The sequence below is a fragment of the Callorhinus ursinus genome, unplaced genomic scaffold (genome assembly GCF_003265705.2).
Source record: "Callorhinus ursinus isolate GAN/ISIS: 27379988/994484 unplaced genomic scaffold, GSC_fseal_2.0 scaffold23, whole genome shotgun sequence".
Lineage (NCBI taxonomy): Eukaryota > Metazoa > Chordata > Mammalia > Carnivora > Otariidae > Callorhinus > Callorhinus ursinus.
This window is the reverse complement of record NW_027397085.1, coordinates 19,469,425-19,497,088: the sequence shown is the minus strand read 5'-3', so window position 1 is coordinate 19,497,088 and position 27,664 is coordinate 19,469,425. Positions and strand designations below refer to the sequence as shown.

Genomic DNA, 27,664 nt, shown 5'->3' with positions numbered 1-27,664 from the left:
AAGGCAGACGCTTAACCATCTGAGCCACCCAGGCGCCCTCTCTCAGTACTTTTTTGTAGTTGTAAGTATAGGAGTACTATATGTCTTTCATTAGATCTATTCTATACTTGATGTTTTTGGTGCTTTTAAAATTTTACTATCTAATTGTTTGCTTCTTTTTTAAAAATAGATTTATTTCTCTGTTGAAATTCTCCAACTGCTCTTCTGGCTACCATTTCCTACATTTTCTTTTCTTTTTTTTTTTAAGACATTTTATTTATTTATTTGTCAGATATATATATAGATATATATATAGATATATATATCTATATATATATAGATATATATATAGATATATATATATAGAGAGAGAGAGGGCACAAGCAGGGGGAGTGGCAGGCAGAGGGAGAAGCAGGCTTGGAATCATGACCTGAGCCGAAGGCAGCCGCTTAACCAACTGAGCCACCCAGGCATCCCTTTTTCCTACATTTTCTTGAACATATTAATCATTATTATTTTAAACTACTTGTGGGCTAATGTCAGTATCTGCGTCGCCTATAAATCTTTTTCTATTATCCATATTTTTTACATGGATTTCAGTAATTTGATCCCCTTTATTTTTTATTATGTTTTCACAGGCATCATCATATTTGGCTAAATGCCAGAAGTCATCGATGAAAATTTGTAAAGACTTGAGATGATGTTATCCTCTTCCAAGGTTAAGTTCTCTTCTGGCAGGTAGATAGTCGAGATCTTGAGAAAACTTGATTTTATGCTTCTCAGGGCTAGTCCATTTCAGTTTTTTCCTGTTCCTATGGATTTGTCCTTATTCCTACAGCATGCCTCTTATTCTCAGGGCAGGACTCTTGAGGTTTTGATTCAAAGCCTGGGATTTGTGCCAAGCTATCTTAGTAAGGCTTTAATTATGACTTCTGCCTCCCTAGTACTACTGAGATCTCTGATTTCAGAGGAAATGTATATGCAGGATTTCAGTGTCCTTCTCTGCTCACCTCCCTCCTCCAGGACTTGGCTCCCCAAGTAGCAAACTCCAAGCTACTCCAAACTCTGACTTCTGCCTCTTCAGTCCAGCGAGACTATTGTTGTATGCCGCGTTCTGCAATTTGCAAGTGTCTGTAGGAAAGTATCTGGGAGGAATGTGGAGCTCACGTCATGGGCTTTCCTTCAAGTGTGGTCTGGATTTGTTGTCTCCAGTGCCTTCAGACAATTGCTTTCGATATTTTGTGCAATATTTTGGTGGTGTTTGAAGACAGTGTTAGTATGATGCCAGCTAAGGCTGTGTAAAGCAGAACTAAACTTGTGCTACGTTCCTTTCTCAGAGAGTATCACGTCATCTACAACCTGAGGTCGGGGTGGGATGTAGGGAGAAACGAGAAAAGATCCATTATTACTCATTGAGGATGATCTGTGCTGGAAAGTGGAGATTAGACAATGCACAAATGGCTTCCTAACCTTTGAAAACATGTTGAAAATTATATTTAAAGGGTTAACCCTGATAACTCAATGAATCAAAACTCATGCTGCTTCTTACTCATTTTCAAAGGAAAAAAGATGACCTCATATATGGCTCCACAACTTTCCTCTGAAAATTGTTTTCAAAAATAAGTCGTCAAGTTTTTATTTCTTAGTTGGGCATATCCACAGTGTTCAACACTGGTCAAAAGTAAAAAAAAAAAAGTAAAAATAATTGTCCTAGAACTTTGTGATAAAAGTAATTTAGAGCAGTCAACTCTTAAGAATTCATGGCAAGAAAGTTTTATAAGCAATATAGGGAGGGTGAATCAGAGAGGAAAAGAGCAGATAAGAAAACCTTTTAATAAATTTTTATTTTTTTAAATTTTTTTTTAAGATTTTATTTATTTGACAGAGAGAGACACAGCGAGAGAGGGACACAAGCAGGGGGAGTGCGAGAGGGAGAAGCAGGCTTCCCGCCGAGCAGGGAGCCCGATGAGGGGCTCGATCCCACGACCCCGGGATCATGATCTGAGCCGAAGGCAGACGCTTAACCGACCGAGCCACCCAGGCGCCCCAAAGATTTTTTTAAAAAATATTTTATTTATTTATTTGAGAGAGTGTGCACTCAAGAGAGCATGAGTGGTGGGGAGGGGCAGAGGGAGAGGGAGAAGCTGACTCCCTGCGGAGCAGGGAGCTACATGTGGGGCTCAATGCAGGGCTCAATCCCAGGACCCCGAGATCATGACCTGAGCTGAAGGCAGATGCTTAACCGACTGAGCCTTCAGGCACCCCAAGAGTAGATAGGAAATTCTTAAGGAGGTGGGTTTCTCAGATCTGGAAGAACGTTGGTATAAAGAATAGGAACGGCTACAGGGTCATCCCAGAAATGATCCAATCCAGTTTTCTGTGTCTCCTCCTCTTCTAGTCAGTGACTCTTCAGAGGCACCAGAGTCCTGATGCTGCTCAGGGTTCCCACTTTTGTGCTCCCAGGCCTGTCCAGAGGACCTGAACTGGGGGGGGGGGGGGGGGGTGGGAGGGGGGGGAGATTAAGAGGTTGATCTGCTATTTGCTAGATGTGTGAACTGCACCAAGTTACTTAATCAATCTGTTAAGAAGCTTTCCAGGGCAAGTAATAGGAAACTAAGCCTCAAAGGCTTAAAGAGAAGAACTCAACTATCTCATATATTAAGAAGTCAGGATAGAACTTCTGTAGGATTGGTTGATTCAACAGCCTGATAAGATCACAAAGAACCCAGGTTCTGTCCATCTTTCTCCTCGGCCATCTTATATGTATTGATATTGTCTTTAGCTATTTGGTTCCCTGAGTTACATCCAGACACAATATCTGAAGGAAAAAGTGGAAATTTTCCTTCCTATGTATCTCTTTTTATTAGCTAGTAATCCTTTCCCAGGATCCCCCCACCCCAGCATACCTCATTTCACGATTTGTTGAACATAACTAGGTCCCTTGTTCCGCCTAAGCCAATCTCCAGTAAGGAGAATGGGATTCCTGTGACTGGCCTCTAGAATCTGTATATAAGCCAAAGCCACCTGGGGAGAGATGGGCATTTGAAAAAAAGTGAACTCTGACCACAAGGAAGAAAGAGTATTAGGTAGATAACCACCGGTGTCTACCATACTTGAATTTGCTGAGCCTTATTTTCTTTATCTGCAACATGAAGAAATAATAGTATTTGGCTTTTAGAATTGTCGTAAGGCTTAAATGCAAAAATCCACGGGTTATTCCTCCAAGAATTCCCACTAGACTTGTATTCCTATATAACTTCTGAAACTGTGTCCCATAGGGTTAAGGAGGTTGAGACTAAGAGAAAATTTAAAGCTTGTTTTTCAGAGACTTGTTTCTCCCTAATCAGCTATTGTTTCTTTTCAGACCTCACTCACAAACCCACTAGCTGTCTCCACAGAGGCCTGGGCTGACACAAATGAAGGTCACTGATACGATTCTAGCCTACGAACAAGCTAGGCTCTGCATTCTTTCCCAGAGATAAGGAGCCCTAGACCCCACCCAGTTTATACCACCTTTTGGGGCATGTGCACAGCCCTCTCCTTGTCTTACACACCACCTCCTGGTGTCAGGGGCCAAATTTTGCCTCATTTTAATGTTAAATCTCCACCCCAAAGTGAACATGGGACGTATGTTACATAAGATGTTTGCTCAGTGTAGATGCTCCATCTTTCTTCATGAATAGTATTATATTTCCCCACCCTTTTCTTCAATATGTATATAATCCCAACTGCTATGATTGTAAAACTTATTCTAATCTCAGTCAGGGGAGGTGGATTTGACGCTTGCCCTTCCATCTCCTCATCTGGCTGTCTCTCCAGTAAATCCGTTCCTTGCTGCATACTCGCTGTCTCAGTGATCTGCTTTGCTGAATGGCAGGCATATGAAACTTGGTTTTGGTTACAAATCTACTTTACTGATAATACCTCCTAGCTACCATTTATTTTTGTCTTGGTGTCATACACTACAACAGGTGCTTTATATATATTTAAAATATATATAAAGTTCTTTTATATATATTATATATATATGTGTGTGTGTGCTTTATATATATGTAAATATATATATATAAGTGTGTATATATATATTTTTTTTTTCTAATCCAACCACCAAAAATGTATTCATGCATTCTCTTCATTCATTCATTCAACACATATTTGATGGCCAGGAATCTCATCTTACAGGCAATGCAACAGGTTTGGAGAGGCTGACTAGTATCTTTAAAATGACATAGCAAGTGAGTGGCCAAGTTAGAAATGTGCTTAGGTCTGTCTGACTCCACAGCTTACAAAATCTTTATGACTTCCTTTCCCAAAAGCCTCCTCAGGGTCCCCCTTCACCAAGCTGAATCTATTAAAAGGGGTGGCTGGGAGCAACTATGGAGTGTGTCAACCCAAGCCCTAAGGTCCAAAGAAGAGAAGAGTCGTACTAGATTGCTCACAGGAGCCTGCCTCTTCCCTGGAATTGCGGGTTAGTTCTGCTTGGCTCCAGCAGGGGGCGGGCTGGTAACAGTCAGCACTTGCCTCCTCTCCTAAAGCAGCGACTGAAGTGGTGAGAACGACTTCCTTGGCCAACTACAAACCAGACTCATCCCATTTTGGTCGCACTCTGTAGGAAGGGCAGTTGGCCCTTTTCAGCTCTTCCCAGGCACGAAGTGAGAGATGAAAGAAATTGCGTGTGAATTAACGTTTTTACTTTTAGAAAGTGCTCTCATTTTTATATACACATTCATCCCAATTACAAATGTTGAGACGCTTGGAATAGACTTTCTCACCTATCATTAGCAATTGTATGGCTTTATTCCCTTAAATGCTGTGAGCTCCCTAAAGCGGTGGGTAGAGTGACTTATCTCTGGACACTCAACATCAGGCATACGGCGTATTGTGACTGCTCAGTCAATAATTTGCAGAGTGCATTCGTGACTGTCCTGGAGTGCGATGATCTGGGTTTGAGCTTTGTCTCGGTTATTTCCTATTTGGGAGGTTCTTAGTAAGTCATGTGCTCTCTGAGCCTCACTTTCCCCATCAGTAACACAGTGATGATGATGATGGTGGTGGTGATAATTCCTAAGCCCACTTGTTGTGACAGGGACAGGGATATGAAAAGGACTTAATAAAATACCTGTCAGGGGCGCCTGGGTGGCTCAGTCAGTTAAGCATCTGCCTCTTGGCTCAGGTCATGATCCCAGGGTCCTAGGATCGAGTCCTGCATTGGGCTCCTTGCTCAGCATGGAGCCTGCCCAGCGGCAAGCCTGCTTCTCCTTCTGTCTGCCGCTCCCCCCTGCTTGTGTGCACCTGCTCTCTCTCTGACAAATTAATAAATAAAATCTTTTTTAAAAAAGTACTTGTCAGAGATAGTTTTTGTTTTTTAGGTGAATGTGCCAAAATTGTAAAATACACTAGTGGGTGATACTTCCTGATAGGGATTAGAATATAAAGTGCCTGGGGTCAGAATTTAGCCAGGTCCCACTGGGGACATCTCCTCTCCCGTTGTCATTTCCTGCTCAGCACTCAAGGACTTCCCTTCATTGCCTCACATGGAGAACCACTGGAGTGATCTACTTATTGTCTGTCTTGCTCCAGTTCTACCTCTTTCAACCCCAGTTTCTAAAGGGGTTATTCCAGGAGGTCCTTCCATTACCTGCCTTCAACCTGCTTTTCCCAAGCGGCCATTTGCCGCTCACTTATGTACATGCACAAGCATCTCCAGCAGGCAGCAGCTTTACTCCTGGAAGCCCAAGCTACCTTGTGCATTTTCAGTTCTCTGCCTGTATGTGCTCTCACTCCCTCTCCTTCTCCACTTGGCCCGAACCCACACTTGGCCCTCTTGCCAAGCCTTCCTCTGAGAAAGCCTCCTCTAGCCCACACTGATCTCCTACCTTAGAACTCCCATTGCTCTCAGGAAGCACTATAGATCACTGGATCTCTAAGGGCATGGTCTTGGGCGTCAGACAGTCTGGAATCACAGCCTGGCAAGTTATTTAAACTTTGTGTGCCTCGGTTACTTTATTCTTAAGATGACAATAGTAATAGTACCTCCCTCACAAAGAAGTTTTGAGGATTTAGTGAGAAAATGTATATAAAGCATTTAGCACAGTGATTGGAAAAGAGTAAGCACTCAATACACAGTAGTTAGTATTATTACCATCATTATCATTAAATAGATTACTTGATACTTCTTTGGTACGTTTTTGGGCCATGCCGCCTCTTCCTAGTAGGGCAGTCAGCCTCTTGTATTCAGGGACCATATTTTGAATTTATCTGTAGCCCTTGCATTGCCTTGTGTGCTCCTTGAACATGATAGGTATACCATAGCTTTTTATTGCTCAGTCTTAGCCAGTATTAAGAAGTAAAACTGACCCACAAGTTAATTTTTAGCAAAGGCACACAGGCACTGGTTGAAGATGCCATTGCAACATGCCAGGAAACTTTATAAAGTTTTCTGATCATCAGACTGGCCATTCAAAACTCACAGAGTAGTATGTATGACTATAATATACATTTTACTAAGTCGAAGAGATTACTTTTATACAATTTGGGGATTATCTACAGGATAGGAAGAAACAGAACAGGAAAAAATGTGATAGGTGACAAAATAATATTCATATAGTTTATCAGCCATAGAGCTTGAGTCGGTCCCTGATCTCCCGAGTATCTCTGCTCCCCACACCCCAGCCCCGAGTTTTGTGATGATGATGAATAATCACCCAGATCCAGGATTCTGCTGCTTTCTCCTTTCGTTTTTATGATTCTCCAAAGAAGCGCTAACCGGCTTTCTCTCACCTGCCAGGGGTGGATGTGGTTGCAAAGCTCTTCTCAGTCCCAGATCAAGATTATTTTACCTGTGGTCCCAGGAGATGTAGCTCTATTTCTCAGGCCTTTCTTGTGTGTGCTGAGAAACCCTCAGGTGAAACGTCACTTCTCTGGAGAGGTAGGAGATCTTTCACCACTTGGGAGTAGCCCAATCTGACACTCCTGTGAGCCTTACCCTGGCGCCCTCTGCTGGCCATGAGAAACAAGACAGAAAGCTGTTCTTCGGGATAAGAAACCCTGAATTTTGTCTTTTGAAAGTAAGACACTGAGGGAGAAGAATATTGCTATTTAGCAGGGACAGTCACACTTGGGTGATGATTCAAAACAGTGAGAGAAGACTAAGCTAGAAATAACAATATAAATCTTCTGAAAAGGGGATTAACAACTGGATTCAGGTCTCGATTCAAAAATCAAAATTACCCTAATACAGAGTACTAAAAAAGTATCCTATTGGGAATACTTGTGATGTACAATTGTTTTCTTTTTAGTGCAGGGTCAGCAGTCAGTAGAGATTGCTAAATTGGTTTGAGCAAACCCACCAGAAAGTATGCTCCTTACCCACCAACACTCTGCCTTTCCCTGGGCTTGCTATTTTTTTTTTTTTTAAGATTTTACTTATTTGACAGAGTGAGAAAGAGAGAGAGAGCACAAGCAGGGGAAGCGGCAGACAGAGGCAGAGGGCGAAGCAGGCTCCCCACTGAGCAGGGAGCCCGATGCTGAGCTCGATCCCAGGACCCTGGGATCATGATCTGAGCTGAAAGCAGACGCTTCACTGACTGAGCCACCCAGGTGCCCCTCCCTGGTCTCCCTTTAACGTATGTACCAGATTACCAAGGTATCCTGGTGAGAGATGCCAGAGAAATACCAGAATGAATGGATGGAATCAAACACTCAAATGTGCTCAGTAGGTGGGGCATCCAGATGATAGACTGGTCTCTGTGGCCCACCGGCCCCAGCTTCTGTTCACTGCCTGCCCTGGCTCCCTACAGAGATTTAGGGAGGGTTTTGTGTCTGTAGCCAGTGCTTTTGCTCTCCCCCAGGGAGCACAAGAAAGCATGGGCTCAGGTGCTGACCCAGCTGAAGGGCTTCTTCTCATAAACAAAGAAGCAATACCTGGTGTTTGTCACCCAAAGGACCAGAACAAGAGAAACCAAAACCCACCACAAATGTAACTGCTCAGACCTTTCTCTTGGCTTATTTTTGGATCCCATGGAATGAAATCCATATACAATATAATGATAGAAGACATATTTATCACTCCGGACGAGAAATAGATGAAGAGTTTAAAGAACTGGCCATCCCCAAGATGCAACACATGCCAGCAGCCAGTGGGGGTCAGAGGTGCTCTATGTCTAAGACAGAGTCCAGCTTGTGTCTACTGCTTGGCACCTTTAACCTCAAGATCTCCAAATCCCGCTAACCGGAACCCAGCTGGAACTCCCTCTGAGTTCACCCTTGTCTTCAGGAAGAGCAGAACCATGAGAACATAGGAGGCATCTGATCTCAGATGCTTTACCATAAGGACTGATTCTGACTTCAAAGCAATTGGCTTATTTTATTTTATTTTTTGCATTCTCTTCCTACCCTATGTGCTTCTAGCAAGAGCCCTCCTGCTGGTCGCGGACACAGGGAGGTCATGTCTCAGGGTTAAGCATGTAAATACACTGAAGCAATGACTCGAGTCTACATCCCTAACCCTCATCTCTTCAGAGCACAGAACTTTCCTTCTAAGTACTTTTCCTTCTAAGTCAGCGGCAGTTTGAAGACAATGCTTAAGTGTATGGGTAGGTCTAAGGGGTTTATAGGTCACACAGGCACCCAGGCTGAAGGTGCTTACTCATGAGAGCTGATTGTGTACATCTCTTCCTACCACGTACTTAAGCAACATCATGTTGGTAGCTTAACACTGGCCATGGGGAGAGTATTTGCACCACAGAAATAAGCAAGTACTGCAAATCAAGCAAGCTGACTTTGTTAAACATGTAAGCACACCAGTGATTCCAGGGCAGGTTTAAGAGTAAATCATTTAGCACTATCATCTAGCATGCTCAGACCAGAATGCATGTAGTAAAGAGAAAAAGGAACAATGTCTGATTAGCCCAGAGGATCTTCCAGTATGAACCATTCCTGAAACTACAGTCAATAATTCTATAAAGATATGGTTCCTGTCGGGGCACCTGAGTGGCTCAGTCATTAAGTGTCTGCCTTCGGCTCAGGTCATGATCTCAGGGTCCTGGGATCAAGCCCCGCATCGGGCTCCCTGCTCAGCGGGAGTCTGCTTCTCCCTCTCCCTCTGCCCTCCCCTCTGCTTGTGTTCCCTCTCTGTCAAATAAATAAAATCTTTTTTAAAAAAGATACCTTTCCTATCAAGGACTAGCAACAAATTAAATAACATATTCCTAAATAATTTTTAACTGTTGAATTGCATACTAAGAAGCCCACCCATGACCCCATGTACACTTCTTCCCTTTTTAACTTGGGGCCTTGGGGAAAATGTGAGCTCCTTAGAAAGTCCATAACATCCATTTCATTGTTTCTACAAAGTAAAAATCTGGAAGAAAACAGCGGCCACCTTTCTCTTTTGTGGCACACCAGGAGTCACTGGACAATGGCTCATGGGATACGTTCGTTGTACAACCCACAGATTTAAAACCACAGAGTAGTCAGCTTTTCTTAGAGAAAACACTTTCAGAGCCACGGACTTTCACCTTAGCCAATCCATCAAAATTGCCTGAAAAAACAAACACATTCAAAGTGTCTGTTATACCATAATTTTTGTAGCATTTTCTACAAAGGAAATGTGTTCAGGCTATTAGTGCACAAGTCTGTATTTTTATCATTTAATTGAGAGTATTGGCCTGGTAGGATTCTGGCAGCTCAAAGAAGATGGCCAAACAGGGGTGGTAGCTCACTGGATTTGAGAGACAGATTAAAAGCAGGGGATAAGGAGGATTTTAGAAAATGAGTCAATATAGTAAGGTGATGAGAACCAGGTTTCTCACTAGACAAGGGAAGGTAAATAAACAAAGGGAGAAGGCTGGAATGAATCATGTGGCATAGAATTACAATTGGAAGTTCAGTGTAAACTCAGAATTCTCAGTATGTAGAGTTAGATATAGAAATGAATACTGATGGGCATTTCTGTGTATTATGCAAATACATCTATATCTTCATATGTATGTATATGCATACACACATCATACACACAAATCCATATATTTCCTAGCTCTATCCCTGAGAGAGCGTGCGGGGAGTGAGCCCAATAATGAAGAGTCTACCTAGAGCCCAGACCTTGGTTTCTCAACACCAGCCTCCACTAAAAGGGAACAGCATTGATTTCAGGGCTGGAACAGGAAAAATATAAGACAAGTTTAGAACATCTCATAATTCCAGAAGATAAGCAAGTAATCAAAGAATGATGGAGACATAGCCAAAGGACACAGAAGATAGCTCAAAGGGGTGCCAAATGGTCCAGTTTGGGATGATTTGATATAAATGAAATCATAGCATCAGATTAAGTCCAATTGATTAAAATGGGCATCCATTCGTTTTTCCTGATATTAATAAGTAAATGAACATGTAAGGGGAAAAGAATAATCTTCCCTATAGTATAATGCCTGCTAATAAATGTTCAAGAAATTATGGAATTAGAAAAGCACAGTTTGAGACCCAAAGTGATCATGATTTTAGGCAGAAAGTATCAATAGATTCTAAAAGTTGGAGTAGTTACATAGCCTCAAAATATCTGCCCACAAAACCCTTATTAACTGCAAAGGAGAGAAGAGTAACTGTACAGTAGAGACCCCTGGTAGATACCATGCTACGCAGGAGCTCAAAAGTTTACATCACCAGTAATAGGATAAACCAAGATCCTATGTCATATTATGGGATTCCATGAAAACACCCCGTCATCACATCTGATATTCCTGCCCAGAATACATAATTTCACTTAAATTTAATCATGAGGAAGTAGAAAACAAATCCAGATTGAGCCATTTCCTTGAAATAAATCTCCTTAAGGGTGTGTGTGAATATATATGTACACACACACACACACACACACACACACACACACTCACACACTACTGGTTCTGTTTCTCCAGAAAATCCTTACTGATAACAGTAACAAGTTTGGATTCAGAAGCTTTTGACCATTCAGCTTGCTAATTTTAAGCTTTTGTTCAGATGTCACATTCTCATAGAGGCCTATTCTGATCACTATATCAAAAATGAAAATTAATTATCTCTCCATTCCATATCCCTGATCCCCGGACCCCCCCTCTATTTTCTTCCATAGCAATGCCACTTTTCACATACTGTGTTACTATTTATTGTGTTTATTTTCTGTTTCCCTTGTCCAGTATATAAACTTCACAAAGGCAGGCATTGTAGGACAAGTTCCCTGGGAAAAACCTCTGAGGTGGAGATTTGTGTGCAGAATGCTTCTGGGGTGGGTGGTGCTCCCAGGAACAGCAGGTATAAGGGACTGAGGAAGCAGGGCTGGGCAGAGTGGAGTGCAGTTGAACACAGGTCTCAGCTGATCGCAAGGGGAGCTCGGAAGCTGGGGTCGTGCTTCTGGCTGTCCTGAATTGAAAGACAAGGGGCTGGGTCTTTGTACCCCCATGGCAACCAGTCATTGGATGCAGGGTGCACCAGGGAAGGGACGTTACCTTGGGTAACACAGCTCCCTTTGGCCAAGGGCAATTCCCAGGAGGAGTCAAGTCATGGGGCAGCACCTGGCACCACTCCTGGCCCCTGGAGAATGAGCAGTGTGATCCTGAATGGGGGATCTGGGTGGGTACACTCCAGCAGCAGCCACTAGAGCCGGATCTTTGTCTATTGCTGTATCCCCAGCTCCCAGAAGAGGGCCAGAATTGTTGACTGGATGGGCGAATACATGAATGAATGAACAAATGAATGAATGAATTCCTTTCCCAAAAGGTCAGCAAGCACAGACAGGATGTGGCCACTAGTCTCAGCTGACAAGCAGAATGACAAGAGTGTAAAAATAGAAAATAGGTCAATGTCAATAGAGAAACCTTTAAGACACTTCAGTATAAAACAAAAAGCAGCAAATGGGAGAAGAGAGGCATAGGGCTTTGGGAAAGAATGGCAAGGTTGGATATGGCATCGAATACATTTATATTTCAGGGAGTTTCCAAATCTTCCACATAGGTTCCGAGCAGTTTATTGTAGGACCAGGGTGTGCTGTTGCAGGCCCGAGGGGCCCAGGGTTAAAGAAAGCATCCTGCTAACACAAGGAGCAACTGGCTCCCGTGACAGAACTTTTAACAAGCCTTTTCTCATATCTGTTGACTTAACGCAGGCCAGGGAATTCTTTGAAAGGCAACATGGCTATAAATCAGCAAGTCCCGTAACGTGCATTCCAGGGTCTTGGAGGAAAAGGCTGCACACAAAGGCACCTCTTCTAAGTCTTTAGGAATGCCTTGGTGAGTGGCCCTGGGAGTCTTGGGGTTAGCCTGGGGCTGGGAATGGAAAACATCCAGAAGGGAGGAGCAAGGAAGCACCAGCCATAGTAGCATAGCATGTTTCTACTAGAACATTGGGCACCCAGCACCTAGCTCAGGGCCTACTACCAGCGGATAATCAGCACTCAAGGAATTTCTGTTGAATGACTGACTAAATCATAGTCAGTTGTCTTGGTTCTGGCCCTGGTTCTGTCATTCACTGGTTGTGTGACCTTGAGGAACTCCCTTCTCCGAACTTTGGTTAACCATGTGCATAAAATGTTGGGCTTGAATACAAATGGAATCTTTGGGAGTGCATGACCTATCAGTTCCTGAGTCCTAAAGAACATTCAAAGAGGTGCATGAATCTGTGGAAAGGAGAAAAATACAAAAAGCCTACATGGCAGAGAACATTGCAGCTTCCTGAGCTAACGTGACCACCTAAGATGGTTAGAACCTGCTAAAGGAAGTAAACAATTCCTGTCATGGCTGGCCCTCCCACCCCCCAACCCCCACCCCCGTGGGATATGCTGGGGCCGCAGGAGACTGCTGTGTCCACCACTCCAGGGGAAATGCCTCTTCCACAGCTGGCTCAAACACAACAGGTCCCCCGAAACACAAAAAATCCCCTCTGGGACAGTCTGACGCCAGGTCAAGGGGTAAGAGGCAAGTGCTGTCTGATACCCATTGCAACTTCCACTATATCTGGGGCAGACCATCTCCTTAAGGCCCCAGGGGAGGCAGAATCAATTTTAGTCAATTGCCTGCTCACTTCCATCTGTAGCCTGACGTGGTAGAAAGGACAACAGGCTCCCACTAAAAATACAAGGGTTCAAATTCTAGCTTTTCTGACACTTGCAAACTTGACAAGTGACTTGATTTCTCTGGATCTGTAAAATGGGAATGATCATAACAGCTTCACAGGTAGGATCAAATGGTCGGAGATTTATAAAATCAGCATATTTATTTCCCCTCCCACCCTGTCCTCCCTCCTTCCTTCTCTCCTTCTCTTCTGTGCAAGTCAGCCCAGTTAAGTCAGAGCAGAGTACAAGCAAGGCCAAGGGCATGGTAGGTGTGATGCTCATGTGGGACCACAATCCTGCTCCTTGTCCTGGCCCTGTCGGTCCTAAAGAGTCAACTTGCTAACTGTGTGCTTACACCTTCTCATCACAGAGCAAAGGCAGTTTGCCACTGACCAGTATCACTGTGGACAAATACTATTTACTCAGCAAGGATGCCAAGCATTTTTAATCCCTGACTCATCAGGAAGAGGAATTTGGCAAAAGGGGATGGGGGGTGGGGAATGAATGAGATGAAACTGAGTGAGACCAGAATGTAATTATGAGGGTCAGATTCCGCCATTCCGGGGCACAGAGGAAGAGGGGATGAGATGGTCCTTTCCCCTCCAGAGCTGAAGTGACCCCAATTCCCCCTTTGGAAAACTGAAGAAGAAAGAACCATAAAAGATGTGTGGAATTTTTCTTCTCTTTCTCGGAGTTGCACCTTATGCTGAACCAGGGGCTCTGAATCCTTTGGCAGACTGCTGACATCATTGAGAGGGACCCTCAAAATCTACATTTGTACGAAGCCGTATTTGTGTACTCTGTAACTGTAAGTTCAAGTGCTTTCATGGAGGAGGCATCCTTTTGACTCATATCTGGGTCCTTGTATTCAAATCAGTCGGATTCAGACCCACTGCAGCCGGGCCTTGTAGCTGAGTCCCCATTTCTCCAGACTCCATCTTTTGCCTCATCTCTCTCCACACTTGGGGTTCAGCACCCCAACTGTGGGAACAAACCACAGAGCAGCTCTTTCCTTTCTGCGGGCTGTGATGAGGCCTGCCTGGCCTTCCCCCTCAGTGTTAACCTTCTTGGGGGCCGAATCTGAGGGGGTACCTGGCTCCTCTGGGTGCTGAGGGATGAAAACTCACATGGTGACAGTCCATTTGCTTACTCCACTTAGGCTGATGGCCTTGCTAGGCCTACTCTTTTCTTTCTTTCCCGGCCCTTTCTTCCCATCACTGTGCCTCTTCATCATCTCCTCTCCCCCTTTCTAAGATGCTAAAGACAGGCTTGTTGCCCCTCTGCGCCTATGTCTTCCTTTCCCAAGATCTTTGCCTCCTCTTCTAAGCCTTTCCTCTGTAGTTAAGCCATGAGGATTTCCTCCTCTGCAGTGCCACAGGGTGCTCTTAATACCAGATTGTACTCCAGTGGGCCCAGCGAAATCACCCCAGGTGAGTGGACATCGAGATGGTCCTAAAAACTAAACAGTCTCAAGAAAGAGTGGCATCATCAAAAGGAATGAGATCTTGCCATTTGCAACAACGTGGATGGAACTGGAGGGTGTTATGCTGAGTGAAATAAGTCAATTGGAGAAAGACATGTATCCTATGACCTCACTGATATGAGGAATTCTTAATCTCAGGAAGCAAACTGAATGTTGCTGGAGCGATGAGGGGTGGGAGGGATGGGGTGGCTGGGTGGTAGACATTGGGGAGGGTATGTGCTATGGTGAGCGCTGTGAATTGTGCAAGACTGTTGAATCACAGATCTGTACCTCTGAAACAAATAATGCAACATATGTTAAAAAAAAAAGAAAAAGAAGAAGATAGCAGGAGGGGAAGAATGAAGGGGAGTAAGTTGGAGGGGGAGACGAACCATGAGAGACGATGGACTCTGAAAAACAAACTGAGGGTTCTAGAGGGGGGGAGGGTGGGGGGATGGGTTAGCCTGGTGATGGGTATTAAAGAGGGCACGTTCTGCGTGGAGCACTGCGTGTTATGCACAAAGAATGAATCATGGAACACTACATGAAGAACTAATGATGTAATGTATGGTGATTAACATAACAATACAAAAATTTAAAAAGAAAGAGTGGCATCAATTGAGCCCTGACTATGGGCCAGGAAATTTACATGCAATGTATATTTAGTCCTCACAGTATTCTTCTTAGATACTTTTACTCCCATTGTACAGATGAGAAAATTACAGCTCAGGGAAGTTAGTACCTAAGCTGAAGTCTTGGTTAGCAAATGACAATCATAACCTACCCCAGGTCTGTCGGAGTCTGGAGCTCACTCTTGTTTCCACACTCCGGCGCCTCACTGACTCCACAGTAATCTTCACATCCATCTCTGGCTGATGCAATGTCATCTTGATGCTCAGGGAAATATGATGTGTCAGGTTCAAATTTAATCACAACATCCTATAAATTATAGTTAGAGAAGCAGAAATAAATGTGTCAAGATGATTTTGTAGGATGAGACATAAGCTCTGATAATTTGACCTGAGTTGAAAGATAAGTCTGTGTGTGTGTGTGTGTGTGTGTGTGTATGTGTGTATGAGAGAGAGAGAAATAAACAAATTCAGCACATTAATGAAAGCATCAGTGTAGGGCCAGTGGTCCCGAATGCTGGAGCACAATGAGAGAGCAGCTCAGGAAATGATTTTAATGAACAGAGACTCTGGCCTCAGGGGAATACCCAGAATCAGGAAAGCCTTAAACTCTTCTCAGTTCATGTTTTCTTCTAAGGAAATCCTGTACAGAATTTATTATTAGCAAGAAATATACATTGAATTATTGAATAAGGGGTCTTTAAACAGGAATATAACATAAAACAAGTCTATGTACTGATCAGTTGACAAAAATGTGCCCAGAGGCTTGTAGGAATCTGATCCTGAATTTCTTCTAGGAGCAATGGCTTAATATTTGCTAATTCACTCTTTGTAGTGACTTTATTAGAATATACCAAGAATCATGAGAACTGATGGTATGTTTGGGGTTTTTTTGCCTGTTTATATTGTCTCTCTCACTGGACAGTACACTCCATGAGGGTAGGCATCACGTTTTCCTCACTTCTTGATCCTTGCAATCCCTTGGATTAATCCTACTTTGGCAGATGCCAAATAAATGCCTTTTGGAGTGAATGGGTGGATTAGTGAAAGTTAGGAAAAGAATCATGAAAGTGTTGAATCACAGAAGTCAAGAGAGTTTTGAGGAATGAGTAATCATCCATGTAGCCAAAGCAGAGGGGTTGGCAAGTAGGGAGGAGCAAATATCCATTGGGCTGGCAGGTAGGAGGTCGTTCATAGCCTGGGAGACCTGTTTCAGCTGTGGAAGGAGGACAGAAGTCATATTGTAGTGGGCTGAGGAACTGGCACTTGAACAAGGGGGTAGGCTACATTTTTTAGAAGTTTAGGTGAGACGGGGAAGAAATAGATTTGACAGAAGCTAGAGGAGCCTCTGGTCGAGGGGTGGGTCTTTCGGGACTGGAGAAGTGCTCTCATAGCTAGAAGGTGGGGAGAAGTAGCCCGAGAGAGGAAGAGGCTGGGGGTATAGCAGAGAGAGGCAGAAAGAACAGTATGTGGTTCGTGGCAGAGGTCAAACTCTAAACAAGAAGAGGGAGATCTCAGCCGTACAAACTAGGGAAAAAGAAAAAAGGAAAAGTACAGATATTAATACATTTATAGTGAAGGGGGCAGGAAGTTGAAGGAGATCCCTCCTGATTACCTTGATTGCTCTCTGTCCAGTAGGAGGCCAGGTAGGACATAAGGGAAGAAGAGGGAAGGTACCTGTAAACTGACTACAGCTTAGAGATCATGAAGAAGCTTATGCCAGATAAATCCAAGGACTGATGGGTAGAGAAGCACTGGAGGCCATGATGCTGCAGTGGCGTTAGCAGCCAGGGTAAAAAGAGCAGCCAAGGCAGGCTATTGTGTTTCTGGTCAGCTCTTGAGTTTTGCTGGGCAAGGACTACAGAGCAAGGGAGCTGAAGAATCTGCAAGAGAAGAGTTCAGACTGGAACAGGCTGATGGGTGTGAAAAAAGCAGAAGATGAAGGATTTGTGGTCCCCATGAAGTGAAAGAACAGGTATGTCAGGATAAAGATATGAGTGGGCAAGGTCAGAGGTTCATGAGGGAAGCTCTAGGTAATGACTGAGCCCAGAGTGTTGCCATGTGAGTGGGCAGCTAAAGATGAGTAGAGTTCCTTGACCTTAAGGAGATCCAGGGGATGGAAAATCAATGATCCATCTCGTCTTGTATTAATTTAGCAAGTTGTTTCCTGAATTCAAGCTTCTTATTTGTGGCTTTACAGCCTTAGCAAGGTAACAGTGAGGCAAAATATGACGAGCATCATGTGTATAAGGAAAATGGAAATATTAACCTTATAAAGGTAGACAAATACAAATCCTCCCTTCCTCCATACATATTACAAAATCTAATGGGTTAATTACTTGAAAGAAAGTTGAAGAAAGGTTTTACTGATATGGAAGTAGTGTGATATAAAAGAAAATATCTGGGTCCAGAATTAAGGTAATAATGTATTTCTTGACTCTAGACTCCCCATCAACAAATGGATCACTAAACGGTCCAACTGAGTGGACTTTTTACCTGCTCTTAATCTTCTTGACTTTGGAAGAATGTCGCCTGACACTGCAGGCCATCCTCTCCCCAGACTTTGCCTTCAGCAACACCACCTTTGAGGTTGCCCTACTCCTTCTCTATATGCCCTTCTCTGGCTCCCCCTTCTGATTTTATACCCATAGGGATCTGCTTTTAGCGTCGCCCCTTTCTTTTTCTACACCTTGTCCCTTGGCACTCTCTTTCATTTGCATAGTTCAATCAGTGTCTTCTTGCAGGGAATTTAGTTCTTTATCTTCAGCTTTGATTTTTGTCCCTTGCTCTAGCCTGAATTTCCAAATACCTGCTAGACGTACCTGCCAACGTATCAAGTTCACATCAAAATGGAATGGTAACATGCAGAAGAATGAAACTGGACCACTTTCTTACACCATACACAAAAATAAATCAAAATGGATGAAAGACCTAAATGTGAGACAGGAAACCATCAATCCTAAAAGAGAATACAGACAGAAACCTCTTTGCCCTCAGTCGTAGCAACTTCTTACTAGACAGTCTCTGGAGGCAAGGGAAACAAAAGCAAAGATGAACTATTGGGACTTGATCAAGATAAAAAGTTTCTGCGAAGCGAAGGAAATAATCAACAAAACTAAAAGGCAGCATATGGAATGGGAGAAGATATTTGCAAATGACATATCTGGTAGAGGGTTAGTATCCAGAATCTATAAAGAACTTGTCAAACTCAACACCTAAAAACAATAACCCAGTTAAGAAATGGGCACACAAGATGAATAGACATTTTTCCGAAGAAGACTTCCAGATGGCCAACAGACACATGAAAAGATGTTCAATATCACTCATCATCAGGGAAATACAAATCAAAACCATGATGAGATACCACCTCACACCTGTCAGAATGGCTAAAATTAACAACACAGGAAACAACAGATGTTGGCGAGGATGTGGAGAAAGAGAAACCCTATTGCACTGTTGGTGGGAATGCAAACTGGTGCAGCCACTGTGGAAAACAGTATGGAGGTTCCTCAAAGGGTTAAAAATCGAACTATACTTTGACCTAGAAATTGCCCTACTAGGTATTTACCCAAAGGACACAAAAATACTGATTCAAAGGGGCACATGCACCCCAATGTTTACAGCAGCATTAACAACAACAGCCAAATGACTGAAAGAGCCCAAATGTCCATTGACTAATGAATGCATAAAGAAGTTGTAGTATATATATATATATATATACACAGTAGAATACTACTCAGCCATTGAAAAGAAAGGAATCTTGCCATTTGCAACGACATGGATGGAACCAGAGCGTATTATGCTAAGTGAAACAAGTCAGTCAGAAAAAGAAAAATACCACATGATTTCACTCATATGTGGAATTTAAGAAACAAAACAGATGAACATAGGGGAAGGAAAAAAAAAAGAGAGGAAGCAAACCGTAAGAGACCCTCAACCATAGGAAACAAACTGAAGGTTGATAGAGGGGAGGTGGGTAGGAGATGGGCTAAATGGGTAATGGGTATTAAGGAGGGCACTTCTTGTATTGAGCTTTGGTTATATGTAAGTGATGAATCTGTAAATTCTGCTCTTGAAACCATTATTACAACTTAACGTTAACTAACTAGAATTTAAATAAAAATTTGAAAAACAAAACAAAATAGGACAGAATGCAGAATTTTCCTTTTTAGGCCATTGTGTTCCATATTTCTGTCCATTGGACCATCAGACTCTCTCTTGCTAAACGTATTTTCCCTTCCTTACAAGTGACAGTTACTCAAAGAACCATAGGACCATGGGCATTTGATTGGAAGGGATCCAGAGGTAGTATCTCATAGTGGGAGGCATTGTGACTAAGAACAGCTACGGTCTTTGGACTTGAGTGGATCTGTATTTAAATACTGGCTTAGTCTTTTGCTTGCTGAGTGACCTTTGGGGAGTTACTTAATTTCTCTGTGCTTCAGTTACCTTTAAAAGCTTTTGTCAGCATCAGTTAGATGATGTGTGTAATGTTCTTAGTCAAGGGCTTAGCACTTATTAAATGCTCAGTGAAAGGTGATTATTATCAGGGATTCCACCCCTTCATTTTTCAGATGGTGAAACTAAGGACCAGAGAGATAAAGTGATTAAATAAAAGTGAAAGAGTTGGAACTAGAAACCAGTCTGATGACTTCAAGACCTGTGTCTTCCTAAATCTTAAGGCTCTTTATACCTAAGCTAAGGGAGTAATGGTTTGAAATAGTAAGAAAACTGTCTTTGGAGAAGCCTATTTTTAGATCATTACTAGGGGAAGACACCATGTCTTTTTAGCTTGCTGTCAAATCTTAATTATTTATGCTAATTGGGACCAAGGAAACTTGGTTAAATGAAAGGCACGTGAAGTGTCCAAAGGTCGTTTAAATAACGGCTTCAACTTTTTCCTCAATTACTGTCTATCAGTTTATTGGAGGTACTACATTCAATGTGGCAACAGAACATGAAAAACCAGCAAAATGTTTCAATCACAGGTTTCTAACTAGGTTTCAAAATAGAGGCATAGTATCATAATTAACTTCATCTCAAAAGAAATCTTGAAGGAAAATTTGAAAAACAGAAATAGAATGAGAGCACTGTGGTAAATAAAAAGAGACAAATGAAATTTCTTATCTATTGTTATCAATGTCTGCAAGAGCACCATGCTTGGGAGGAAATTATTCCCTGCTTCCTAATGCTGTTTTTCATTTTACTTATCTTGTTAACTTTATTAAACCCAACAGGAAGTAATTTTAGCATAACCGCTAATTTGTTTTGACGTGTCTCAAGAGACCTATTTTTTTTTCTTTTAAATAATGCCTGCTGCTTTGTATCAAACCATGCCCCAGTTGAAGGGGCATCTGTTATTGGAATGCCTTTTCAAAAATAACAGTGGAGTCTGAACGTCTGGAAGGTTTACAATAAAATCTTCTATTTGGAGCCCACATTTGTGATGGGATGCCTGAGTACATTTTATTTTATTTTTTAAGTCTTTTCAGACTTTTGAGAAAGTCATCATGTATGATCATGTTTCTTCAGCTGAACTTCATCAATTAAATCTGACTCTGAGGGCTAGATAAGGGGCATCCCCACATGAGGCATTAACAATATATTCTGGATGAGTCTAAAACCTGCAGTGTGGGATGTAAGTTGAGATCCAGGATTTTTAAAGAAAATTCACTTCTACCTTAAGTCAATTTCCAATGGCACCTATTTTGAATGGACTTAAGCCAGTTTGGTCCTCAGAAAATTATCTGATGTTCTTTTGATATATATTAATGCTATTATAGCATCCAGGAGTAAGAGGCAGGTATAGGGAGAAGTATATAATCCCTTATTGACAACCTCACTACCAGAGAGTATGGTATGTTAAAATGATAGTGAGTCTTGGATCAATTATGGCAGATATATTAATATTTATTCATAAGTATGAAAAACAAATGCAGAGATATTTCAAAGGCAGAATGGGCCAGCCTTACAAGAGGGTCATGCTCTTCATGAAGTTAAAAGATGCAGTGGGACTCTCGGGATCTGACACTGGGCATGCCAGACTCTTAACTCCTAACTGATCCCCTATCCCTTATGCTAAGTAACAAACCCACCGGGGTAGATTAAGATAAGCTATATGAACTGCTAAGTAATAGTCCTGAAAGATACTGATTCCTGACTGGAGTTCTCCAATGTTTTAACTACCTCTGAAGGGGACAGTGCTCATTAGATACTTTGACTGTTAACCAACTGCTGCTAAATTGCTAAACTGGAATTCACTTGTATACATACATCATCCTACTTGCAGCCAAATACAGCATCGTTATTCTCCCCACCTCCCAAGCCAGACACCACAGAGGCATGCGTGCCACAGCCAACTGCCTTGCCCAGCAACAGATTCCGACAAGCCTAATTGATTAATCATCACCCCAATTTGCCTTCTTCTCTTTATCTGCAGAGGAACTTGCTTAGTTTTCAGTCCTTATCGGGAACTCTCCTTGACTGACTTTAACAGCCATCTCACTGCTCAATTTTAACCTTTTTGTCTTCCCAATGGCTCATCCTTTCTCACCCTCAAAACAAGTCTGACCCTGTCACTCCCCAGCATAAAATCTTCTGAGGACCCGAGTGGCCTATTGTGTAATATCCAACCTACCTAGCAGACCTCAAGCCACTTATCCACATGGACCCCCGTGCTCCAGCTTTTATAAACTTTTCATAATTTCCCCAACATTCGACCTGACTTACTCTTTAAGCCACCGGTAGATGCAGGTCCTCCCTGGTTTTGTTACCAAAAATTCAAACATATTCCTTATTTAAAATCTCCTTTATGGCATCGCCTCTATGAAGGACACAGGTGTTTTTGTTCAGGTCTTTGTGCTCCCACAGCCCTTTCTACTTACATTCACTGACAGCAGCTGTTGTGTTGTGCACACTGGGATTACCAGACACAAGACAGGATGCCCAGTTACACTTGAATTTCAGATGATGAATAATTTGTATTATATATAGGTTCCATACAATATTCTGTAGCAATTATTTATCACTTATCTGAATTTCAGATTTAAATGAGCATCCTGATGTTTGTTTGCTAAGTCTGGCAAGCGTAGCTGTGCTGTAATTCAACTGTGTACGAGTCTATTCCTTTCTCTGCTCTGTGAGCTCCTTGAAGGCATTTGTATCTAAGTGAGCAGCTAGACTCCAGGTCTGGCACCAAGCTCCTATTCAATAAATGTTTCTTGAGTAAAGAAGAAAAAGAAAGGTCAAAAAAGAAATGTCACTGCTTGTCTTTTCCCACTTGGGAAAATTAAAACAACACAACACAACCTTTGGGCGACTTGATTAGGACATGTCATAGAGCTCCTTGTACTTAGCAGTGTTTCAGAAGCCAAAAACTGTTCCAAAATGAGAGATGAAAAAATAGGGACAGGGTGGATAAATACTGTCTGGTGTGGAAGTCTAAAGTTATGCCTAACATACAGAAGTAATACTGATGATGATGATGATGAAATCAAGTTAGTTACATGGAACACACACCAGTATACTTCCAGGGCATCCCCAGTGAATCCTCACAAACCCTATGAGGCAGGTGCTCACTGTGAGGGGCTGGTGTCTTTCACTCCGCAGCTTTGTGTGCTGTTAGCTCTGGTACCAAACACTATTCCACTTCCTTCCCAAAGACCCCCCAGGGGAGCTGACTCAGTAGGAGAAGTGTTCAAAGCCCCACCTTGTAAACGGAAAATAATGCATGAAGTTGCCAGGTTTCTGTGAGGGATTTGGACTCAGTCCCATTTCTTCTTTGGGAAGCTTTCTTTGCCCATAAAAGATTCTCAGAGATCCACTTTTGTTTCAGTCTTGTGGTCATAAAACTGCCTTGATGAAAAGTTTGTTTTAAGGGCTTATGACTTGGGGACATAAAGAAATGTTTGAAGAAGGAAAAGGGATGACAGCATGTGAGTTTCTGTATGGAATGGACCATATGGAGCCCCCTTCCACTTCCTTTCGTTGAGCCCATGGTGGGAGAACATTCAAAAAGCCAAAAACTTGGGTAACAGCCCTTAAATCGACATTGTTTGAGTATGAATGGATCCAACTGGCTTTAAATATTTTGTTCCTCACATAATTCCTATTTTAGGCAGATTGGTTACTATAGAGACTAGAGCCACCTTAATTATGGATGGTCAAGAGAGGACATGTTGACTAATGGTTAGAGCAGAGGTCTAAGGTCCAAGGTCCTAATCTTAGCCCAACCACAGACTCACTGTGAGCCTGTCTAACTTACTCTCTGTGCTACAATCCTGCCTTAACTAAGCAGGAATGAAAAGTATCCTTGCTGGAGCCCTGTGGGGAGTGATATTTATATATTTTGTTTTTAGGAGTGGGGGAGATAGAAGATTTGGGAATGAGGGAGAGAGAGATTTAAACATAAATTTAAGAAAACATTGAACTTGGAAGGCTGTTGTTGACCTGCTAAGTAATTCATTGGCAAATGGGAAGTGACTACCTATCACATCATCACCTCTGGGGCTGGAATGTGGGCAACAGTGTCTTGGGCATTTAAAAAAAGTGTGTGCGTGTGTGTGTGTGCGTGCGTGTGTGAGTGTGCGCGCATGCCACCACTCAAATTCTTAAAACTAAGATATAAAAGCTACAATTTACAAATCTATATAAATGGTTTGTCCCTATCTTTTACAAAGAATGATTTTATTTTCTAGCACTCCTTAGCATGTATTTTAATTTTTTTAAAAAGATTTTATTCATTTGAAAGAGAGTGAGAGTGAGTGAGTGAGCATGAGCAGGGGGAGGGGCAGAAGGAGAGGGAGAAGCAGACTCCACACTGAGCAGGGAGGCCCACGTGGGGCTCAATTCCAGAACCCTGGGATCATGACCTGAGCTGAAGGCAGATGCCTAACCGACTGAGCCATCCAGGCACCCCTGTATTTCAATTTTTAAAAAAAACTTTTTATTATGAGGATTTTTGGAACACAAAGTAAAGAATGTCCACATATACATTTTCTAGCTTCAACTATTATCCACACTCTGTCAGTGTTGTTTCATCTCACTTAGCTCTATTTTTTTTCCTTTCTGGACTATGTTAGAGAAAATCCCATTTCACTTGTAAAAGATGATAGGTTTGCTTTCTTTAACAGATAAAAGTTTTTTTTTCCCTATAGCCACAGTACACCATTATCACTTCCAACAGAATTACCAATTCCTTAATATTATCTAATACCTAATCCATGTTCAATGTTTCCAGATTATCTTAAAAATATCCTTTTTTATAGTTGGTTTGTTCCAATTAAGATTCAGATATGGCCCAGACATTACATTTGTTTGTCTCTTAAGCATGTTTTAATCTATAACAATTCCCCTGAACTCTCCCTTCTTATTTTATTTGGAAATACTTGAAACGAAAGTTGCAAAACTAAAAGCGATGAATACTCACTCACATTTATGTTTTACACATCTGCTTAATTCTCTCTTTCTCTCCCTCTCTTATGTGTGTGTGTCTTAACATCATCATTATTTTTTTGCTGCACTATTAGAGGTAGGTGCAGACATTGTGACATTTTACCCTTAAATATTTCAATGCATTTCCCCTAAGAATAAAGACATTCTCCTACAAAATTACATTATAAATATCACATGGGAGAGATTTAACACCAACACAATATTATCTATTGTTCATTCTATATTCAGATTTCTCCACTTGTCCTAATACTGTGCTAATACTGTCCTAAGAATCCTGTAGCCTCTTCTTCTTTTTTTAATCCAGGAACAAGTACAGAACCAAGTATTGCATTTAGTTGTCATGTTCTTTGGTTCTTCTAACCTAGAATACTCTTCAGTAGTCTTTCATGACATTGAAACTTTTTTTTTTTTTTAAGACTCCATGATAAGCAGGGAGCCCGATGCGGGACTCCATCCTGGGACTCTGGGATCATGACCTGAGCCGAAGGCAGTTGCTTAGCCAAATGAACCACCCAGGTGCCCCATAACACTGACATTTTTAAAGTGTTTTGGCTAACTGTTGGGCAAAATGACTCTCAATTTGATTTGCCCGATTGCTTCTATTTTCAGTTCTTAGAAGAACTGTTGAAACAACTCTACAACTAGCATACTTTGCTCTACTTTAGAGCAAAGTGTCCACAGGTTGAGGCTAAGTTTTGTTTCTTCTCTTCCTATTTTGCATTCCCTACTCATTATTTGACCTTGGAAATGTTTGTCCTCAGAGGGGCATTTATGTCTTGTAATTTTTACGTCACTAAGTGGATTAAGACTAACATTTATTTTCAGGGGCTTCTGCATAGTTTTAAGGATGCATCTGAAGCATTATTCTTTGTCTTGCTCTTGAGACTCTCCCTCTTTTCAATTCAGAGAACTGCAAAATGGAAAAGACAGGAGGTAGGCACCAGACGTTACTCTCTCTCCTTGAAACAAAGCCTAGCCTCTCCCACCTCGAAATTTGGAGCTTTCCATATAGGAACAGAAGGCACATCTATCCTGTATGGACTTCCAGCCAGCAGTGCTGTCTGTGTCTGCATGTGTCCTCTGATCTCTGGTGTAAACGCTGCCCTAGCCAATGTAACTGGCTTGTGTTGGTTCCGGATAGCTACACATGGCTTGTGCGGGTGAACCATGGAGGAGCTTACTGTGTATTTTCTGGCCAGATGTCCTAGAGCTGCTTTGCAGATACTGAATTAGGAGTCCCTAAAAGTGGTTGGCAGTGGGGCACACCCTGGTAAGGTCTGCCATCTCCACAAGGGCCTCTGTGTCCATGCCAGTAGCCTCTTTCCTTTCTTTGCCATGGACATGGATTCTGTGGGACCCTCTCTCCCCATCACCAAGGAGACTGCTGGTGCTCGGTTGGAAGAGTGCAGATAGTGCTTTAAGCTCAGTTCCTACTCCAAGTCCCTCTGTTTCTTGTCTACAGAGCTGTACATCACCTTTCAGGCCATTTAGTGGAACAATATGGGAAGGAGGAGGTTGGGACAGGAAAAAATGTTCTCTAGTAGCATCAACAGTGAATAGTTTTGAGTCCCTGGGAGATCCCACCTTCCCATCCACTCTCGAGCAAGTGTCATCCTGTGCCAGACTTTGACAGACAGCTATGCAGGTATTAGTTAGCTCCCCGCAAAGGAAAACTGGGTACCTGCCATGGGACCCAAAGGCAAATCTGCACTGTTTATGTTTTTGAGAGCTTTATAAGGGTTATACCCACAGAGTCAGAAGATGGAATTGAAAGGGAGGGAACGTAAGAGAAGAGAAGGATGCTCCGTATGTGAGAGGCAGCTGGAGGAGAAAGGCCCGCCTCTCTTCCCAGCTTTGCAACTCCCAGCCCAGTAGAGCTCCAGCTTTATGGCCTGTATACAGGAGAGGGGAGCCTGAAGCTGGGCCAGAGGTCTGGCCAGATTAGAGACTGCATCTCTCAACTGCTAAGTGAAAGGGATTCTTACAGTTTGGAGACTGGGAAATTCATTTAGATGGACATTAGTGTTCCAAAGGTGTCTCCAGGACTATCTCCATTCATCTTAGTCCTGTGTCCTGGATATTGTATTCCTATGCTCTCATCTTTGCAGCCAAAGGATGAAAATGCCATGTCTTGGCTTTCTACAGCATGTTTGGGCAGGGGTTTATCCCAGTGACCATCATCTACATGTTACTGCTAGGAAGACACTGAGACAATTTGAAATCCGTAGCAGAAATAGTGGGATGGAGTCTCCCTTTTCCATGCCTTTTCCAAAACAGCGTCCGATGTGGCCAAAACAGCATCCGATGTGGCCAAAACATCAAATCATTATGGCAAGAGGCTCAGGACTCAGAGAGATTATTCAAATTCCGTATTCTCCACTTATAATTTATCCTTGGCCAAATTTCACAGCCTCTCCGCCTTAACATCCTTATCTTGTAAAATGTGAAAAAGAATGCCTCCTTCCCAGGCTCGTGAGGCTGAAATGATATAATGTATGCCAAAATGCCTAGGCTTGTTCCTAGCACAGGGTGAGAGTTAGTTTCCTTCCTCATTCCAATTCCATACTCATTCCTTCTCTTTTCCTTTTGTTATAGCTCATATTAGCACTGTAAAAAAAAAAAAAAAAAAAGGCATCATCTGCTTCTTATTTCTCCTGAAAAGGCGGTGTAAATTTAGCATCTCAGGTTGACGATGCTTGGGAGATAAATGCTTACAAGAACTGTACCAACAAATAGGACAGCCTCATCCTATTCAAACACTTGCTGCAGCCCAGAAAAGGGGATAGATAGCCTGGCCTAGGGACAAGCAGGCCAAGGAAGACCGAAGACACTAAGAGCAGCCACAGAATTTCCTCACCAGGCAGAACCAAGAGGCCCCAAGTTAAAAGAGCAGGATATGTTTCCTAGACATCTGTTTCTCTTGGGGTTCACAGTGCTGATCTTTGCCTTGAGGATCTAAAGGTCTAATTGCTGGAGGCAACTCAAAAGAAATTTAGTCAATGGGGGCAGAAACAAATCGGTAGACAAGCTGGCCCATATGAGATGCCCTCCACTAGCATT

The 27,664-nt window shown here is 42.5% G+C and overlaps 1 protein-coding gene across 26 annotated transcripts in view; it reads right to left on the bottom strand.

Moving 5' to 3' along the window:
* ANKRD55 (ankyrin repeat domain 55) overlaps positions 1–27,664 on the bottom strand; it is a 496,355-nt gene that overhangs the window by 120,177 nt on the left and 348,514 nt on the right. For 25 of the 26 annotated variants that reach the window (XM_073905461.1, XM_073905462.1, XM_073905453.1 and 22 more), the window contains one exon: positions 15,307–15,461. The exons of the other annotated variant lie outside the window; for it this stretch is intronic. The gene's annotated coding sequence lies outside the window, so the exon portion shown is untranslated. The remainder of the gene's footprint in view (positions 1–15,306; positions 15,462–27,664) is intronic. 26 annotated transcript variants of the gene reach the window in all.